Source organism: Oncorhynchus clarkii, chromosome 18, assembly GCF_045791955.1.
Source record: "Oncorhynchus clarkii lewisi isolate Uvic-CL-2024 chromosome 18, UVic_Ocla_1.0, whole genome shotgun sequence".
NCBI lineage: Eukaryota > Metazoa > Chordata > Actinopteri > Salmoniformes > Salmonidae > Oncorhynchus > Oncorhynchus clarkii.
Window position 1 is genome coordinate 60,347,720 of NC_092164.1, and position 17,956 is coordinate 60,365,675.

Consider the following 17,956-nt stretch of genomic DNA (forward strand, 5'->3'; position numbering starts at 1 on the left):
TTAAATAACAAAGCAAGAGGACGTGTGAGATGTAACTGTACTACAGGGGGACTCCGTTCTCCCTTTATCAGCACTCTAACCTCTGTTCTGCTCTGGAGAGGAGCCTTCCTTTTTGCGTCGGCTCCCCATAGAAAGCCAGGAAAGGTAAAACCCAGATGGTTAGACTTCATGTCTTGTCTAAGGAAGGCCAATTCATTTCCATTAGCATTTGTTCCTTCTGATAAAAAGCTAAATAACCCGGCAGATCGGATGACGACGGTGGACGAGATGAGAATGGGAGGGGGGATTTACAAGGGCATTAGTCTTAGCAGCATGAGCTTGTGAAATCGACGCTGTCTGGTAGTGGGGTGTTCTTTCTCCTCTTTTCCAGGTTATTTTGGATGCACATGAGACAAACTTTATCGCAGTCTGGGGCTCAAAGTTGCCTTTATTCTCCAGAGAGTAATGCCCGTGTTGCCGTTGTATTCAGACTGAGGCAATGAGTTCACATAGCTACTATTACTCTATACTTGACGTATTCACTGAAATTGCTATCTGTATTGTGCTGGAGAAGGTTTTCATTCATTAAAAGCTGGTTTTGTTGAAAAAGTGCTATCTCATTTTCACACATCAGACATGCAATTGGATTTGTTACTAAGTTATAATGCTAACTGTACTTTACGATTGTATCTGCTGCTGAAAATGGAACCTGTTATTTTATTTTGTGTGTAATGTATTTTGTGTGTGACTCTCTTTATAATTCTTATAAAAAAAGAACAAAAAAAACAGACTTGCAATTGGATTTGGCATCTGTGAATCAAAAGCCTGCATATACTATCCTTAGGTCAGTAAGGGCCTGGGGCCCTTTTCCATAACTCTCGTGACTATATAAGCTACCCTGAGGCTACAAAGTCTGCATTGCAAGGTGAGATCCTACTTCCACGTTCACTGCACTTAAAAACTAGTATAAGCTATGTAGAGAATAGTAGGGAATACCAAATGATGAATAAAATCTGCCTGTGCCAAGCTAAGCCTGTTGTTAAGTTTGATAGAATCATGGTTCAGCCTATCAAGCCCATCTACGGATACTAGCTCCTTAGGATTATGTTAGAATGAAACAGACCCTTGTAACCTTATTTCACCAACTGGTTGGACCAAAATCAGACCATTTATCCTGACCTTCCCCTAGTCTGGGTTTGCCTTACTTGTTAAATTGGGTTAACATTTCAGTCCAGGATCCCTATTTGGGACCAGGGAATTCCCCCTACCAAGATGCTGCTGTCCACTAGCCTCAAGTGCAGGAAAGTACACACATTTCTCAGGAGAAGTAGTGAGTGTAATCCTGGCCAGGTGGTCTGATCTGGACAGAGACTGTTCAAAGCTGCCCATCATCAGGGAACCAAATGGTACTCTATTCCTTATTTAGTTCACTACTTTATTGGCTCTGGTCAAAAGTAGCACACTAAATAGGGAATAGAGTACTATTTGGGATGCAGGTCTAGCAATCATTCCACTATGCTTTCCACTATGACCTCACTACTTGGCACAGGTTCCCAACACCCCCTCAGAGAGTAACTGTAGCGTAGAGGCTGAACTTTAAAGGGACTGTAGTGTAATGTCTCCTTCAGATAAAAAAAAACACACATAGAAAAGAGAGGGGAAAAGGAAGTTCGAGATACTCCCATGTAACAATAGGGTTTCTGTGATATTTATGTGTGCCTTTTGGGGGAATGAGAGATTCCTTTGAGAAAATGTATGTAGGTAGGAGACATACAAATTCTTACATTAAACCACGCAATGAAATCCAATAGGTATGTCACCGTTTTTTCCTCTTTCACAGGTTGTCCACAATAAGCAGGCCACTCCTCCTTCCATCCTCAATGGGTGTTGGGATAGGTATAAAAACACCACCACCCCCTTCTGCATCAGGACCAGTTGAAGTGCAATATTGACACCTTTACAGTACAATTCAGGATCCAGACTCTAACCTCAAGGCATGTTGACCAGGTAAGTCAATTATCATTACTATGAGCATGTTTGAGGGTTATTAAATGTGTGATGCAGAATGTGCCATGTCTTAATGGACGCTTCGTGATTTTAATGAGGTTTACATCTTTAATTTGAATGTTATTTTACGCATTTTACTTCTTTTTGATGCCACTATACCTTTGCAATGAAACATAAAATACAAAATGTAGGTGGGGGTGGCGCCAAGAGTGTGCAAAGTTGTCATCAAGGCAAAGGGCGGCTATTTGAAGAATCTCAAATATAAAATAGATTTAGATTTGTTTAACATTTTTTGGGTTACAACATGATTCCATATGTGTTATTTCATAGTTCTGATGTCTTCACTATTATTCTACAATGTAGAAAATAGTAAAAAATAAAGACAAATCCTTGAATGAGTAGGTGTTCTAAAACTTTTGACCGGTAGTGTAGGGTTTTTCAATAGAACGTTGATTTAAAATGCACCATTAAGATGCTACATTGATTAAAGAACCGGGTACGCTCTCAGGTCAATGTGAAAAGGTTGTGGACAATTTCAGTCCTTCGGCTGGCACTTCAACTGAAATATTCATCAAACAGACAGTTGATTAGAAGGATTTGGTGTCTGATTGGAAATTGGAATTCAGAATTACAGATGAGTCTGAAATAGAGAAGCTGTCAAGGCCAGTGATCAGCACTTAGCACCCTAATCTGCTCCAGGGCCACTGTACTAATATGGCTGACCCTGTAAAACAACACATTTCACTGCACCTATCGAATGTATGTAATAATACAAAATATAAATAAATACTATCTAGTCTGCAATTTGCAGAGCAAAATTGGTTTTAAATTCCTCTTTTGAAATTCTGTTTCCAGGAATTTTCTCATCTTCTGCTCTCTGGCAGCTGTGCTAGTACAAGCTGACCTCGATACTAATAGCAGTAAGTGTTGGCATAATGACTGAATACAGTAACACAGCTGCTGAATCAAACAGTATGTACAGTAACATTAGCAGAAAGTAATTCATTGTTAATAATTAGTCATTTACACTTGTGTGTCTCGTGTGATACTTTCAGATCATGCTGCCCAAGCCATGTCCACAGGTAATCACAGACGTCTGAGCGACGTTCTTCTTTTGCTGAACTTCTATGCTGACCTTTGTGCAACTTTAAAATCATTCCAATTAATAGTCCATGTAAAGAAAGACCCATTGCTGTCTTATTCTGAACCATACTGCCTTTTCTTACAAACAGATAAGGACTCAACCTCGGATGAAGCACCAACTGGTAAGAGCATCATCACCTCATTGGCTGACTCTTTACAACCAATGCTCAGTAAGCCTAGTCTTATCTATAATCCGTGGTCAATATACCCATTCATAACGGTAATTCTCTGCTTCTTCCACAGAGATCATGAACGCCATCTCCTCGGACCAGTCTAACCGTGAGCACAGTAGAGAGGGGAGGGGTGTGTTGTCCGACCTATGGGAGAGGGGAAGCTCTGGCCTGGTTCTGACTCTGGCAGGGAGTGTGCAAGTGCACACGTTGGGAAGAGAGTGGATGATTGGAATGCAACCTATCGTCCTCAGTAAATATGGGTGGGTCTTGTAGTCTTGACTAGCCCAGGTCAGATGTTTGTTTGTCAGCTGAGTCACGTACCAGGTAAGCATTTCACTGTTGTATTCGGCTCATGTGACAAATAATATTTGATTTGATTTGAGTCACAGACCCCACCCCTTGTGACACGAGACTGGGTACACTTGCTTGTAAACTCAAGCTGGTTGAGACCGGTTACTCGAAAGTCAAATAAATACATTTTCTCAAGAGAGTGGAAGTACAACAGTGGTGTAACTATGGCCACTGTGTGTAAGGGATAAACAGGTAAACCATGCACTCTGAAAGTTAATGTTTTTTATTATTTGTTGTTGTTAGAATGAGCTGAATTAACATGTTTTATCTACAAATCTATTCCAAAGAAGTGATGTTAAATGACTAGTTCTAGAACATGCTGCCTGTCACCTTTGTGATAGCCTGCTCTTGGGATAACGTGAGGTTTTGTTTTGTGCATGGATGTTCCGGAGTGTTCCTGAGAAGACCAGAGAGATATCACTGCCTCTCAGTGTAGATTGGAGTCAAAATCACAGACACAAATATAAGTGACCTATGGGAAGGGCTATACAAACCGACTAGCCAAAATCAAAAACTCCTCCTTAACCCCTAACCAACCCCTTAACCCTGTCCCTAACCCTAAACCAATTGTAACAAATTCTGAAATTACATATCGGTTTTCATGTCAGAAAAGTCTGTGTATCCCTTTCAATGACTCAGAACCAACCAAAACAGAGAAATGCTGGAACTTTTTGTCCTACACCTCCATCTACTGGTAGTTATTAAATCTTGCAACATTTCCTCAGTATAGGGAAGCTTGCTGGCAGACAGTAACATTTGTTTCATAAATGTTGAAGCAAGGCAATATGGTGATGTTGTTTATTAATTTTGATTATGCCATTTTTGTGCAATTTGTTAATAGATAAGCCACAGTATTACAATGGAGGGACTGCTGGTAGGGACTTTTTAATTATCTGGTGTAGTATAATAGCAGATGAGCAAATAGCACAACATTAAACACAATGAAATGTGATGTCTTTGAAATTAACTAAACATTATTTAGACAAAAACTGTATGCCTCGCTCTGTAACATGTCAACATGTCTCATCTTAGATGTAAAGCAGCATAAGTGTAGAGGTTAGACAAGATGGTGAGTTTACGTCGTTCTGTATTTACAATAAAACTACTGAATGAATATTGGTAAACAGAAATGAAGAATGAAGGAATAAACCTAATTGTGTGGATATCTAAAGTATCTGTTTATAATGTGTTTCCCGACAGCTTCTAAACCTAACGTGGTGACTGGACCTGGTAGGTGTCTTTTTGATATGTGTAGGTATATAACACCTATATCGGATTAATTTAGTAAACATGTACGGCTATGAGAAGAAACAAATCAAATATGAATGTGATTAAATTCCTTGACGTGATTGCTTCTGTTTCCAATAGGTGGCACGGCAAACAGTGTTGAGGACCGTGAAGGTAAAAGACTAAAATCAAAAACACACCTTGTCAATACAAAGCACAAATATCTCAGTTGTATCATTCTAGATATTAAAAGTGGATTTAAAAAAAAACGATGCATGACAAACCAGTCAAATGTGTGTAAAGTTCCACAATGAAGTTTCACATGACCTATTTTTCAGAGGATGAAAGCTCTGATGAAGGTGTGAGAATCGTTCCTCCACCTCCTCCTCCTGCTGCTCCACAACAGAAGTCACGGAAGTTAGTTGGGCCAGCAGGTGGTAACCGAAGAAAGGCAGCAGCACCAAAACAGAAGAGGAGATCACGGCCCTCTCGTCGTCAACCCTGAAACGCCACAAAGACACACAAAGGCAAACATTTAATTTTAGTGATTACGTAGAAAAAAAACATGTTGTATCTTATTACTGTGTATGCCATAACATGGACGTGTACAGAACCGTTCACACATGATGAAGCGGTTTTCTGTATCTTGGGCTGTAAAACAAAGTCAGCATGACATGGCATATTGTTTACTTTAACACCTGTGGAACAACTCAGTGGTAGGTTCAACACAAACTTATGGGGCCTTTCTCTGTGAATAAAATGTACCATTGCATTTACCATTTAATGTGATAACATGACAACAGGCCCAAAAACACCAGTCTGAGACCAGTTCACGCATCCATTGAAATCCAGGACGAGGCATGCTTTTTGCAGCATCATGACTTGACACTGACCTTGAGAGCCAATGAAACTGCTCTAAATTCACCAACCTGTTTCAAAATAGAAAGGACCTCCCTCACATGAAAATAAACTCAGCAACAAAAAAAACATTCTCTCACTGTCAACTGTGTTTATTTTCAGCAAACTTAACATGTGTAAATATGTGTATGAACATAACAAGATTCAACAACTGAGACATAAACTGAAAAAGTTCCACAGACATGTGGAATAATGTGTCCCTGAACAAAATCAAAAGTAACAGTCAGTATCTGGTGTGGCCACCAGCTGCATTACGTACTGCAGTGCATCTCCTCCTCATGGACTGCACCAGATTTGTCAGTTCTTGCTGTGAGATGTTACCCCACTCTTCCACCAAGGCACCTGCAAGTTCCCAGACATTTCTGGGGAGAAGGGCCCTAGCCCTCACCCTCTGATCCAACAGGTCCCAGACCTGCTCAATGGGATTGAGATCTTGGCTCTTCACTGGCCATGGCAGAACACTGACATTCCTGTCTTGCAAGAAATCACGCACAGAACGAGCAGTTTGGCTGGTGGCATTGTCATGCTGGAGGGTCATGTCAGGATGAGCCTGCTGGAAGGGTATCACATGAGGGAGGTGTCTTCCCTGTAACACACAGTGTGGAGATTGCCTGCAATGACAACAATCTCAGTCCAATGATGCTGTGACACACTACCCCAGACCATGATGGATCCTCCACCTCCAAATCGATCCCGCTCCAGAGTACAGGCCTTGGTGTAACGCTCATTCCTTCGACGAGAAACGCGAACTCGACCATCACCCCTGGTGAGACAAAACCGCGACTCGTCAGTGAAGACCACTTTTTGCCAGTCCTGTCTGGTCCAGCGACGGTGGGTTTGTGCCCATGGGTGACATTGTTGACGGTGATGTCTGGTCAGGACCTGCCTTACAACAGGTCTACAAGCCCTCAGTCCAGCCTCTCTCAACCTATTGTGGACAGTCTGAGCACTGATGGAGGGATTGTGCGTTCCTGGTGTAACTCGGGCAGTTGTTGTCATCCTGTACCTGTCCCACAGGTGTGATGTTCAGATGTATTGATCCTGTGCAGGTGTTGTTACACATGGTCTGCCACTGCGAGGACGATCAGCTGTCAGTCCTGTCTCCCTGTAGCGCTGTGTTAGGCGTCTCACAGTACAGACATTGCAATGTATTTCCCTTGCCACATCTGCAGTCCTCATTTCTCCTTGCATCATGCCTAAGGCACGTTCACGCAGATGAGCAGGGACCCTGGGCATCTTTATTTTGGTGTTTTTCAGTGTCAGTAGAAAGGCCTCTTTAGTGTCCTAAGTTTTCACACCTGTGACCTTAATTGCCTACCGTCTGTAAGCTGTTTGTTCATTAATTGTTTATGGTTCATTGAACAAGCATGGGAAACAGTGTTTAAACCCTTTACAATGAAGATCTGTGAAGTTATTTGGATTTTTACAAATTATCTTTCAAAGACAGGGTCCTGAAAAAGGGATGTTTCTTTTTTTGCTGAGTTTACCTCCTTTTCTAAGGGAGCGCACACACTGCACTGAATGTCGATGTGCCTTTCATCTGCTGTTCGTTTACTGCTCGTTCACCGCGCGTTTGACTGCCAACATTTCTACATGTAGAATCGGTTTGCACTCGGTTAGCAAATTACAGCTGGTGGTCAGAGGTGCTAAGTACTCTCGGGGTCAAACGCTACCAGTCTGTCTATACTAGATTCTTGCTATTTTGATTATTAGCCAGTTGGTGGAAATACGGAGTTACGAACTAAGACAAATAACTGTCCTTAGCTAAGGTGAAAAGACTAGATATACTTTATCAACTCTATTTTTCATCATCCTTTACAGAAAATTGTTAAAGAAATCACAGAATCTCTCTCAGAGTTGAGGACAATACAGTACATTTGACTGATGCTGCCTACCAGAAGGCTGTTAAACTGTACTCAGTCTTGGCATAGATTTAGTGGATAGCCTAAAAATAACCCTGCTCTCCAACACAAAGCCAGTGTTTCAATCCAAAGTGTTTCTTAGTTTTTTCTAATCCACACTTTTATACACACAGTATTTGACACATTATGTATTAAACATGTTTGATGAATATACATATCAAAACATGTTTAAGTGTAAACCTCTGTCGCTTACATCTCTAAATAAACTTCTTTGAGCAAAGTGATATTTCTACTTGACTGATTTTCATTCTTGAACCATGTCTGATTGTTAAAAATGAATCAAATTGAGATTGTATTCCAACATAACAAACAGGATTAAATAATGGTGCTTTATTTACAGTAAATGACCTTGATTAGCTGGCATTTCAGAATGCTATTCTTATTCTGGTTAACATGTAAAATATTGATAGAACACCCACATGTTCTACTTTAAATAATTTCTAACTGTTTCAAGGCAGGGTATCTGGAAATGAAAATTAGACATGCAAATATGAGGATGAAAGTAGACCCAAGTACAATGCTATTAATATTTAATTAATTTTATTACCATTTTCCATCTTATTATATACTGTAAGTGGTCTTTTTGGTACAGTTCATACAATTAAGTGCAACCATATTTTGTTTACAGTGGGGGTGAGCACACTGCTCTCTGTTTCTGACCTGAAGCTTCCTGTGTTCTGAATACCAATCCTGGAGTCACTGCTCTGTTTCTGACCTGAAGCTTCCTGTGTTCTGAATACCAATCCTGCAGTCACTGCTCTGTTTCTGACCTGAAGCTTCCTGTGTTCTGAATACCAATCCTGGAGTCTGACAATATGAGTCTTGAGCTTTTCTCCAGCGTACTATTACTCTGGCATGCACTGTTTTAACATTTCCAAACTACCTAGTGTATATATTTGACATTAGTGACCCCATTACCTGTGTGACTGCACAGAAAGTGGGTAACCCTACTCGAGGTTGCTTCTAGTGTAATGGGATTTTTCAGCAACCTGAAATATAGTCCGACTTTTAATCCCCACACTGAGCCATCAGAGTTATGAACCACCAATACAACAACAGCATTACCTGTTCTATTCCCTCCATAAAGGTCAAGCCATTCTCAGTCACACACTGAAGCTGATACTCACCCGCTACTGGACACCCCTGACTGTTTCCCTGTGACGTCTGCAGTCCGATATGTTCAACTTCTGGTGCCGGCATGAGCCCTTTTCGGATGGATAAGCCCCTGGATCCGGCCCCTCCTCAGAGAGGGGCAACCAGGGTCTACTTTCTATCTCAGCCGAATCCCACACCACCATGCAAGAAGGTTTAAGAGGACAAGCCTCCAAGCCTATCTTATGAGGCACTAAGACTACCTCAACTCCCCATCTTTCACTCCATCCTCCCAGATCTTATATTTTCTTTGAGGGGTTTGACTTCTAAAGTGACACACAAACACACACCGGCAGGACAAAACAACACTCAGCCCGGTTCCTCCAGATTCTGTCGACCTTTTATGGGTCACTGGTCTCCGGTGTCACCTTCCTTTGCTGGGTTTCCCCCCGCTTCGCTGCGATCACAAAACGGCCTGTGTTGCAGGTACAGTATATCTCAGTGAGGAGAAGGCTCTATGTTTATCTCTCTGTACCACCTCAGTGTGTTTCTTGGTTGTGTTAGAATGTTTCATGAAAGGTTGTAAAGGTTTGCAATATTTGAAAGAGGTTAACGACAAACCTATCCTGCCTTATACAGTGCATTTGGAAAATATTCAGACCCCTTGATTTTTTCCACATTTTGTTATGTTACATCCTTATTCTAAAATGGATTAAATAAAACATGTTCGCCATCAATCTAAACATAATACCCCATAATGGCACAGTGAAAACAGTATTTTTGAAATTCTTGCAAATGTATTAAAATTTAAAACAGAAATACCTAATTTACCTAAGTTTTCAGACCCTTTAGCTATGAGACTCGAAATTGAGCTCAGGTGCATCCTGTTTCCATTGATCGTCCTTGAGATGTTTCTACAACTTGATTGGAGTCCACCTGTGGTAAATTCAATTGATTGGACATGATTTGGAAAGGCACACACACCTGTCTATACAAGGTCCCACGTTTGACAGTGCATGTCAGAGCAAAAACCAAGCCATGAGGTCGAAGGAATTGTCCGCAGAGTGAGACAGGATTGTGTTGAAGCACAGGTCTAGGGAAGGGTACCAAAACATTTCTGCAGCATTGAAGGTCCCCAAGAACACAGTGGCCTCCATCATTCTTAAATGGAAGAAGTTTGGAACCACCAAGACTCTTCCTAGAGCTAGCCACCCTGCCAAACGAAGCAATCGGGGGAGAAGGGCCTTGGTCAGGGAGGTAGCCAAGAACCCGATGGTCACTCTGACAGAGGTCCAAAGTACCTCTGTGGAGATGGGAGAACCTTCCAGAAGGACAACCATCTCCGCAGCACTCCACCAATCAGGCCTTTATGGTAGAGTGGCCAGAAGCCACTCCTCAGTAAAAGGCACATGATAGTCCGCTTGGAGTTTGCCAAAAGGCACCTAAAGGACTCAGACCATGAGAAACAAGAACCTCTGGTCTGATGAAACCAAGATTAAACTATTTCGCCTGAATGCCAAGCGGCACTTCTGGAGGAAATCTGGCACCATCTCCACGGTGAAGCATGGTGGTGGCAGCATCATGCTGTAGGGATGTTTTTCACCGGCAGGAACTGGGAGACTAGTCAGGATCAAGAGAAAGATGAAATGAGCAAAGTACAGAGAGATCCTTGATGAAAACCTGCTCCATAGTGCTCAGGACTCAGACTGGGGCGAAGATTCACCTTCCAACAGGACAAAGCACACAGCCAAGAAAATGCAGGAGTGGCTTCTCGACAAGTCTCTAAATGGCCTTGAGTGGCCCAGCCAGAGCCCGGACTTGAACCCGATCGAACATCTCTGGAGAGACCTGAAAATAGCTGTGCAGCGACGTTCCCAATCTAACCTGACAGAGCTTGATCGGATCTGCAGAGAAGATTAGGAGAAACTACTCAAATACAGGTGTGCCAAACTTGTACCAAAGAAGACTTGAGGCTGTAATTTCTGCCAAAGGTGCTTCAACAAGGTATTTATTTCGCAAAAAAACAACAAAAAAAATATTTTGCTTTATCATTATGGGGTATTGTGTGTAGACTGATGGGGAAAAACAACATTTTAATAAATTTTAGAACAAGGCTGTAATGTAACAAAATGTGGAAAAAGTCACAGGGTCTGAATACTTTCAGAATGCACTGTACACTCCCTTAGAGATGAGTAGAGTTGTGCAAAGGAGCTCTAGCCCAACAGCAGCCTGTGTGGAATGGTGTAGTGGTAACAAAAAATGGTGTGTAAACTCTAATCGCCGGTCTCTGTGAAAAAAGTAACGCTTCCTCTACTTTCAATGTATTTTTCTGCAAAAGGTGGGTAAACTGTTGGGCAAAACAAAAAGTGGGTAAACTGTGTTTACCTGCATTTACCCTCCACTACACCCCTATCTGTGTTCCCTTTGTGCCCACTGACAAACTCCTCACGTTGGCCGTTTAGATTGGCGGTCCTTCATAGAATCCCTTCCTCTGTACATACAGTATATGTGACAAAGGAAATCTGAGAAGAGCTCCCAAATCAATATAGGAAACAATTCAACGTTCTATCTTTGCTATGACTTGGATTAATACGTTACATCCTAAAACAGCTTTAAAGGTGAACTGACTAGCTAAAGTTACAGCAGCATCAATTAAACTCAGCACAGACTCTGAACACAACAACTTTAAAGAGGTTAAAAACTCCATCTCTCCTTTCTCTGATGTGCTGTCATTCAAAAACCTTCCTAACATGCACTAGGTGGCAGAAAGACTAAGATGCTCTGTTGCTCTAGTCTTTCACTTAACTCACATGAAAAAGGATCAAATGAAAAAGTATATGTTAAACATGAACATGCTCCCTGAAGTACCACATGTCAAACTGACACAGGATCATAGAAATATCTCCTGCATGTTTGTATTTTGTCCAAGGTTTTTGTAGGGACCCAATTCTGAACTGAATTCAGAAAAGGATGTAGCTACTATAAAGTTCAGCTAGTATGTCCCATATGAAGTTTGAGTAAGCCCATCCATGCACAGTTTATTGGGGGGCATCACCGCTGCCCCCTGCTGCACCTGGGAAGTATTGCTGACAAGTAAGATAAAGTGATTCCATTGATTCTTTCCACTGAATTTAGTAAGACGGCATTTGTTGTCCTAACTTTTCACAAGACAAACCACAGTGAATACAAATTAAACAAGGATGAAGAACTAATATCATAATCACACATAATAAATCAAATGAAGAACTACTGTTTTATATTTGTATTAGGCCTTCTTAGAGACCAGGCCAAACACAAACTTCAGAAAAGTTTATTGCTCACTCAGGGCTGTAAAATATAAAAAGGCAAACCAGTTTCTCTCTGCGTGACTTCACCATCATTAAACACAGACACTGAGGTAGTTACGATTAGTGCCTGGGAGGGGGGCATTAGTCAGAACTAACTGGTAACTTATTTTCTCTCAGGCTGGAGGCATACCTCAACCACCCAACACGGTTGCTATGGACACCCAACAACAAGAACAGGGGTAAGGTGTAGTATAGTAGTGGGATTTCGACCATGTCCCAGTCAGTTAGGCCTATAGAGAAAGAGGTGGGACTCTTGTTAACCAATACCATTTATTATGTTAACTCTTCTGGAAGATCTGGGGTTTCCAAGTCCTGAGTAATCTCTCTTACTCTCATTAAGAGCAGTTTGCTTGCATACCACTGGCTTCCAACTGTGAAGAATACAGTTGAGGAAACCAAGCAATGAAAAGAGTTTGGTTGGCTAGCTTGTGCTTTCACTGAATGTTCTCCGTCTTCTAACAGAGGTGTCTGTCTTCGAGATTTACCTTTCTCTTTTTTAGTGGATCCCTCATTTAACCTCACTTTGTTGTTGTCTATTTTCTGGGTTTTCTGTCCAGGCCTGTGACTGTAGCTTTATAGGGCATGGCTACTGAAGGGTATGGCGTGCAAGCAGTCAGCTAAAGGAACAAGCCTTTCCTTATGACGCTGCACATTCACAGGCAAGGACTCTGTTTCCAAAGAGGGATTAGCTATACAGGACTGGTTTTCAAAAGAGGGATTTCTACAGCTCACGTATATGCACATTTATCATTTGTTCCTGGTCTCAGCCATGATCACAGAGAGAACCATGACAATACATAATGAATTCCATAAAAACAACCCCCCTCCATGGGTCACAGTGTTATTTTTAAATGTTATAAAATATTTGGTATGGCCCTTCCAAATGGGCACAAACAATGTTCTTTCCACGTCTTTTCAACAAAGAAAACAATGTATGTTTTTCATTCTTAGGACATTGAAACAACATGGAAAATGAATTGGATTTGCAAAAAAAAATCATAATTATCGTAAAGGATTTTTTTGCATTTTTGTTTTTTATTCACCCAACTTTGAACCGAAATCCAATGACATGGTTCACATGTTGGTCGATTTCACTTTTAATTTACTTTAGTTGACAACTCAATCAAATTGAAAATTGAAAAAATCATAATTATCGTAAAGGATTTTTTTGCATTTTTGTTTTTTATTCACCCAACTTTGAACCGAAATCCAATGACATGGTTCACATGTTGGTCGATTTCACTTTTAATTTACTTTAGTTGACAACTCAATCAAATTGACGTCTGCCAATACATTATTAATACAAAGTAAATATATTGAATTCAATGCAAAAAGGTATGCTTCAACAGTATTGATGCTTGAGTAAATACACTGCATTCATTGCAAAGAGCTATACTTCAAGAGTGCTGACTCATACGTCAATACTTTGCATTCAATACAAAATAGGTGGTGATAAAGCTGCAATGAGTAAATTTGTTTCCTTTTTGATGACATTACAACAATATATTTGAAAATGTCACAAAATAGATACAATCTGGCATGTTCTTCTATATTTCCAGTCAACACTTGCCTAACCAGGAAGTCCCTTGACATAGTAAATTATTGTCTGACAGAGATGTGGCAAACACAGCCGCTAACATTACAATGGCTTGCGAAAGTATTCACCCCCTTGGCATTTTTCCTATTTTGTTGCCTAACCAGGAAGTCCCTGGAATTAAAATTGATTATTGGGGGGTTTGTATCGTTTGATTTACACAACATGCCTACCACTTTGAAGATGCAAAATATTTTTCATTGTGAAACAAACAAGAAATAAGACAAAAAAACAGAAAACTTCAGCGTGCATAACTATACACCCCCCAAAGTCAATACTTTGTAGAACCACATTTTGCAGTATTTACAGCTGCAAGTCTCTTGGGGTATGTCTCTATAAGCTTGGCACATCTAAGCACTGATATTTTTGCCCATTCTTCAAGGCAAAACCGCTCCAGCTCCTTCAAGTTGGATGGGTTCCGCTGGTGTACATTAATCTTTAATTCATACCACAGATTCTCAATTGGATTGAGGTCTGGGCTTTGACTAGGCCATTCCAAGACATTTAAACCACTCAAGTGTTGCTTTATCAGTATGCTTAGGGTCATTGTCCTGCTGGAAGGTGAACCTCCGTCCCAGTCTCAAATCTCTTGAAGACTGAAACAGGTTACCCTCAAGAATTTCCCTGTATTTAGCGCCATCCATCACTCCTTCAATTCTGACCAGTTTTCCAGTCTCTGCCAATGAAAAACATACCTACAGCATGATGCTGCCACCAAGCTTCACTGTGGGATGGTTGTCTCAGGGTGATGAGAGGTGTTGGGTTTGCGCCAGACATAGAGTTTTATTTGATGGCCAAAAAGCTCAATCTAACCAGAGTACCTTCTTCCATATGTTTGGGGCGACTCCCACAAGCTTTCTGCCGAATACCAAACGTGTTTGCTTATTTTTTTCTTTAAGCAATGGCTTTTTTCTGGACACTCTTCTGTGAAGCCCAACTCTGTGGAGTGTACTGCTTGAAGTGATCCTATGGACAGATACTCCAATCTCCGCTGTGGAGCTTTGCAGCTCCTTCAGGGTTATCGTTGGTCTCTTTGTTGCCTCTGATTAAGGGGGCTGAGAACACACCCTTGTGGTGCCCCAGTGTTGAGGATCAGAGGGGTGATGTTGTTTCCTACCCTCACCACCTGGGGGCGGCCCGTCAGGAAGTCCAGGACCCAGTTGCACAGGGCGGGGTCGAGACCCAGGGTCTCGAGATTAATGACGAGTTTGGAGGGTACTATGGTGTTGAATGCTGAGCTGTAGTCGATGAACAGCATTCTTACATAGGTATTCCTCTTGTCCAGATGGGTTAGGGCAGTGTGCAGTGTGATTGCGTCGTCTGTCGACCTACTGGGGTGGTAAGCAAATTGGAGTGTGTCTAGGGTGTCAGGTAGGGTGGGGGTGTTATAATGTTCCTTGACTAGTCTCTAAAAGCACTTCATGATGACAAAAGTGAGTGCTACGGGGTGATAGTCATTTAGCTCAGTTACCTTAGCTTTCTTGGGAACAAGAACAATGGTGGCCCTCTTGAAGCATGTGGGAACAGCAGACTGGGATAAGGATTAATTGAATATGTCCATAAACACACCAGCCAGCTGGTCTGCGCATGCTCTGAGGACGCGGCTGGGGATGCCGTCTGGGCCCGGCAGCCTTGCGAGGGTTAACACGTTTAAATGTTTTACTCACGTTAGCTGCAGTGAAGGAGAGCCCGCAGGTTTTGGTAGCGGGGCGTGTCAATGGCACTGTATTGTCCTCAAAGTGAGCAAAGAAGTTGTTTAGTTTGTCTGGGAGCAAGACATCGTGGTCCGCGACTGGGCTGGTTTTCTTTTTGTAGTCCGTGATTGACTGTAGACCCTGCCACATACCTCTCATGTCTGAGCCGTAGAATTGCGACTCTACTTTGTCTCTATACTGACGCTTAGCTTGTTTGATTGCCTTGCGGAGGGAATAGCTACACTGTTTGTTTTCGGTCATGTTTCCGGTCACCTTGCCCTGATTAAAAGCAGTGGTTTGCACTTTCAGTTTTGCCCAAATGCTGCCATCAATCGACGGTTTCTGGTTGGGGAAGGTTTTAATAGACGCTGTGGGTACAACATCACCGATGCACTTGCTAATAAACTCGCTCACCGAATCAGCGTATTCATCAATGTCATTGTCTGACGCTATCTGATTGGTCGGACCAGCGTTGAACAGACCTGAGCACGGGCGCTTCCTGTTTCAGTTTCTGGGAGCAACAAATTGTAGTCGTGGTCAGATTTTCCAAAAGGAGGGCAGGGAGGGCTTTGTATGCGTTGCGGAAGTTAGAATAACAATGATCCAGGGTTTTGCCAACCCGGGTCGCGCATTCGATATGGTGATACAATTTAGGGAGCCTTGTTTTTAGATTAGCCTTGTTAAAATCCCCAGCTACAATAAGTGCACCTTCAGGATATATGGTTTCCAGTTTAGATAGAGTCAAATGAAGTTCTTTCAGGGCCATCGATGTGTCTGCTTGGGGGGGATATACACGACTGTGATTATGATTGAAGAGAATTCTCTTGGTAGATAATGCGGTCGGCATTTGATTGTAAGGAATTCTAGGTCAGGTGAACAAAAGGACTTGAGTTCCTGTATGTTGTTATGATCACACCATGTCTCGTTAATCATAAGGCATACACCCCCATAACTATAGGACTGACAAGAGCAGGGTCAAAGATCAAGCACTGATCTCTATCTCTCTAGCCAAGTTGAAAACCTTGGATCTAGAATCTGCATTAACACATTTGTCAGTATGTTTAAACTGGAAGGTTGTTGAAATCGTGTAAGGTCATACCTCACACTTGATAGTCCACACCCATGTTGGGAAGTGAACTGTTATTTCAAATTGTATTGTTGAGGACCTTTTAAAAGCCAACTAGTGAACCACTGAATATGGGTAAATATGTCATCTGACACCATTGATATTGAAACCCAATTTAATTCATTCTACCACAATATCTTCATTGCTCTGTTTTGTCTAATCACAAGAGTCCAACAGACTCTATGTCGTCATTATACAACAGCATCCCTCCTCAACAGATCAGCTTGTTCTATCAAAACTGAACATTAAACAAAGACGTTTCATTGGGTCTGCTACCTCCCTTATTTACAGTTAAGCTTTTTTTCCGAGAGATTTCAATAGATTGAATTGTAATACGATGCAATTCGTTTGAAATGCCAAGAAAGCAACCTGGTAAGCAAAAACCTGAGTTCACTCCCATGTTCATTCACTGAAATGTTGTGTGACTGAAAATAACAAGGAATGAGGACTATTGAGGTGTTCTGAGAAATCTCCCGGGGGTTTCCAGGCATCGAGAATCAGGAAGAAGCAAAGGAGAAAGAGAAAGATATCAAATGCTTAGTTGTTACACAGGCTAACTAATTGACTGTGTCGAAAAGCTTAGTCCTACCGCCCATTATAGGGTGGAAAAGCCCCTTCTGAAAGATAGCATCTGTACCAAGCTTATTAATGGTACTGAGTCATTTAAATGAGCCTCTACAACCTGACTATAGCTCTTTTGAATTGTCTGCAACTTAGGCCCACTAGTATAGGATGGAAAGACCCTTCTTAGTCAGATATGGAGGACTCATTGTGGGCCGTTGCCAACACAATGCTAAACTGAAGACCCAATGAAGCTAACAGCAGGGGGTTAATATCAGTGGAAGCTAGCTAATAATCTATTATTCTGTTACACCACTAATCTATTATCTTTATCTCAGTGATCACCTATTCACCCATTTACCATACAAACGGTTAGCATTAGCATCAGATTAGCATCTGAAACAGTCAATCCCCAATCCTCAAAAGAGTTTAATCTGACCAGACAAGACCCATTATAATCCTGCCAGTGTGGTCTCTTGCATGTGAAAATGTCATATCTGACTGTTTTCATCAGGTTAGTAGAAGAGTTTTTTAGTTGTAACAAAGAAACGTTCTGACAAGCATGCAAGAACAGTTTTGGTTGGTTCATTCTCTTCAAATGCGGCTTCTAAAAGTTGCCTCAGAGTGTGAGTGTAAGTCTCTTCTTGTTTGTTGTGAAATGATAAGGTTGATAATGTAACAACTGTTTGTCCATGGGGATAATACTAAAGCTCTCCATGTTTATCTTTACATCAAAGTCTTAAAACGTAGCACGCTGAATCATAATCATCACTAATGAAGTGAGAGTTGAGTGGAGGGAATAAAGTCACAGACTATCACAGA